At 34.8% G+C, this 4,120-nt stretch overlaps 1 long non-coding RNA gene across 1 annotated transcript; it reads left to right on the forward strand.

The window, feature by feature from the left end:
* The first annotated feature begins 657 nt into the window (after positions 1–657).
* On the forward strand, positions 658–3,602 carry LOC110890128. Its single transcript, XR_002564226.2, has 4 exons — positions 658–879; positions 2,453–2,683; positions 2,772–3,060; positions 3,271–3,602. It is a non-coding gene; the product is annotated as an uncharacterized LOC110890128 (long non-coding RNA).
* Positions 3,603–4,120: the final 518 nt, after the last annotated feature.

Raw genomic sequence — 4,120 nt, forward strand, 5'->3', positions numbered from 1 at the left:
TGTGCATCGATTATAGGGAACTCAACAAGCTTAATATTAAGAATCGCTACCCTCTACCCTGAATCGATGACCTATTTAATCAACTCCAAGGCGCTACGTGTTTCTCGAATATTGATCTACGTTCTGGTTATCATCAGTTGCGTATCTAATAGCAAGACATTCCGAAAACCGCTTTCCGTACCCGTTATGGCCTTTACGAATTCGTGGTCATGCCTTTTGGTCTCACAAACGCACCTGCGGTCTTCATGGATTTGATGAACCGTGTGTGTAAACCCTTCTTGGATCGATTCGTTATTGTATTTATCGACGATATCCTTATCTACTCGAAGTCGAGAACCGAACAAGCGCAACATCTTCATTTAGTTCTCGAGCTTCTCACTACTAGAAAATTGGGCAATTGTGACCAAAATTTGCTACCGAAAAAAATGGTAGCAAATTTAGCCACCAATTTGCCACGAAAATGAGAATAAGTGTATTTATCATGATATGGTAGCAAAGTGGTTGCAATTTTTGCCACCATTTTATTTTCGGTGGCAATTTGTGGGAAAAATACGTAAAAACATGAAAAATAAAAAAGGTATTTATTAATTGTGACCATATTATTGGTGACAACATGAAAATTCAAATAAACGGGTTATTTTTTAGTGGATCTGGCTTCAAAAGTCAATTAATTAGGGTTCCAACTAAATAACTCCCCTCCCAAAACTTGCAGAAGCAATTTCAAAGAACCCGCTCCCCTACTTCTAGGTTAATCCTTTTTGAGTTTTAGCCACCAGAACCTTCATCAAAGCTCATTGTCACTACACTATCCGCACAGAGATAAAACCCCCAAATTCTCGTAATTAGGGTTCCTAATCTCCATGGAAAGCCACTCGTAAGGTACAAATCCTCCACTCTCTCTTCATTTCCGCACTTGATTCAACTGTATTGTCAACTAAAATCACTTCGATTTCACCGATTTCGAGTTTTTAGTTGATCTTTTGTTTTTAGTGTAGTACCTAGGGTTTATTCAACTGTTTAGTTGATCTGTTGTTTTTAGTGTAATACCTAGGGTTTATTAACCGATTTTTAGGTACAACCTGATGCTTCATGTTTTGAATGTGTTCATGAAAAAAATTTTATGAAAAGTTTGATACTTGATAGAGATGAGTGCTAAATGAGTTGATAGAATGATAACAATGATGATGGTAATGGTTCATGACTGATGCTCCTGTATGCTAATGAGATTCGAAATAATGTTTTGATAATATTGATATTGCTCTGTTCACGAATGATGAGTATGGTACTGGAATTTTTTCATTTAAATGTACAACCTTACATGCGTAAAGTACAACCTGGTCATGCATAGGAGGATGATTAAAAATAAGAATGATTCTTAGTGATGGTGACCTTGCTTAGAATGATTTCTTGTGTCCATAAGGTGTTAGGGTGAATTGATGAATGAGGTAATATAAGAAATCATGATGATGAAGATAATGCTGTAAATTGAAAAGTTTATATGGGTTTATGAACTTTCCACTGTTTGTTTTGATTTCAAAGGACTATGTGTTGTTGTTTGTTTTTGCTTTAGAACCTGGGCCTTCTTTTATAAGCTTGAACCTGTGTTTTAATGGTGTGTACAAATATATGAGCCCAAGGTACAGTATAAGTCAGCGATGCATGTCTGAATAATAGGAAGAAGATGAATGTCACATAATAATTTGAAAATTATGTGATAGATAATTTTGTCTTTTTCGGTTGATTTGAAAAGAATAAAAGGAAGTGGTGTTTATTTTTCTTTCGTTCCTAGTTAAATATATTTGTTTATGACTTAAGGATATATAACATGTGATTTTGGTTTGCAGTGGTATCCTTTGAATTTTGTTCTTGGATGTTCGTTCCTTATATTTAGGGGTGCAAACGAGCCGAGCCCGAGCTCGACCAGCCTCGAGCTCGAGCTCGTTTAACATATGAAAGCTCGAGCTCGAGCTCGGCTCGATTCAAGCTTGATTTCTAAAGCTCGAGCTCGGCTCGAAGGTAATTTTTTAAGCTCGAGCTCGGCTCGGGCTCGACTCATTTAGTATTTATTAATTAATTTATATTAATTATAATTATGATTATACATATAATTTAGTTATTTTTTTATATTTGTATAAATGGTAATTATTATTATATAAATATATGTTAAATATATTAATAAAAATATAAAAAACAGAAAGCTCGATTAGGCTCGTGAGCCGGCTCGAGCTCGTTTTCTAAACGAGCTTGTTTTTAGGCTCGAGCTCGTTTAAGCTCGACTCGTACGATCTTTTTTTTCGAGCCGAGTTCGAGTAGCTCGGCTCATTTGCACCCCTACTTATATTCATCCTCATTACCAGATTTATTGTGAGTAGTCTTTACTTTATTGTGAATTGATAAAGTGGATGATGTATTAATTGTACCTTAAGTTGATCAATGATGAAATTAACTTCAGGGAAAAAAGAAGAAGAAACTATTCTGGTTGCCAGCCATTTCTCCGGTTATATCAGTCATTATATCCACCTTGATAGTATATCTAACAAGAGCTGATGAACATGGGGTTAAAATCATTAGACTTTTCAAAGGAGGACTAAATCCAAGTTCACTAAATCAGTCGGAGTTCAATAGTCCACACCTTAGCGAACTAGCCAAAATCGGCTTCATTTGTGCAATTATTGCTTTAACGGTAGCTAATTACATAATTATATAGCTAATTACATAATTATATTACTATATATGTATGTATATATTAATTAAGTGGATAAATATGACAGGAAGCTGTTGCTGTTGGTCGATCTTTTGCTTCGATCAAAGGGTACAACCTAGTTACCTAGATGGGAACAACGAAATGTTAGCCATAGGCTTCATGAACATTGCAGGATCTATGTCTTCTTGCTATGTTGCCACTGGTATGGTATATATACCTATTTAATTATGTCGTTTATGCAGTGGCGGACCATTTTCTAGGGGCGTGCACGAGGGGTAATAATTTTTCTCCACAATTCATGCCTCTAGCTCGGGGTTACCCCGATCAGTTTTCGTATATTTTGGCGGTTAACTAAGGTATATTCTTTTATATATTTTTGTTTATGTTCTAAAAATTTTATTAAGATATTTGTGTAACTTAATGGAAACTGAATTTGTTTTATCAGTTTTCGCTAATTCTATATTCTTGTGTAACTTAAGATATTTGTGTAACTTAATGGAAACTTGACCCGTTATTAGTTTTCGCTAATTCTATATTCTTGATTTAATTCATTGGTTGTTCTGTAGATTGAAAAGTTGAACTTACGTATCAAGGAGCTTGTTAAGGAAAAGGATGAAGAAAAAGAAAGGCTAAATGGAATTATTTCCGGGTTGTTGGCTGAAAAAGAAAAAGATAAGGTCGATAAAGATGCTATGCTCGATACGATGTCACAAATTGAAGCTATGTTAACAAGTATAATTTGAAGATAGGCTACAAACACTTGGTTTTTAATGTTTGGGTGTTTATCGTATTAGGATTTTTTTAGTTATTTGATGTTTTAGCTGGTATTTCTATTAGAATGTTTTATATGCTTTTGATACACAGATGTTTTATATAATTTTGGATTTTTGTGATCTTATTAGACTTCTTATATATTTTTGTAATTTTATTGATATGTAATTTATATGAAAAAAGCAGGGAAAAATGCAAAAAATCAAGCTGAATAAAAAACCAATATTCAAGCAATCACAAAATGGTAGCAAATAATGGTAGCAAATAATTCAACAAGCTCGCTAAATGCCCACCGTTTTTCAATGAAAATGGTGCTTAAATGGTGGCAAATCGGTAGCAAACAAGGCATGAAAATGGTGGTTAAATGGTGGCGAATCGGTAGCAAACATGGTGGAACGTAGCAAACAAGAAGCGGTGGCAAATAATTTTGACCAATTTTGTGGTGGCAAAAATAAGGTGGCAAAATATAAAAATGGTGGCTATTTGGTGGCATTAGGGCAATTGACACGGGTGTTTTTGTCACCGCATTTTCGGTGGCAAAATGGTGACAACAGGGAAATTGCTACTGTTTTGTGACCAAAACTTTCATGACAAAAACCCTCTTTTCTAGTAGTGTCTCCAAGGAAATCGCCTCTACGCCAAGTT

The sequence above is a fragment of the Helianthus annuus genome, chromosome 11 (genome assembly GCF_002127325.2).
Source record: "Helianthus annuus cultivar XRQ/B chromosome 11, HanXRQr2.0-SUNRISE, whole genome shotgun sequence".
NCBI classification, from domain to species: Eukaryota; Viridiplantae; Streptophyta; class Magnoliopsida; order Asterales; family Asteraceae; genus Helianthus; species Helianthus annuus.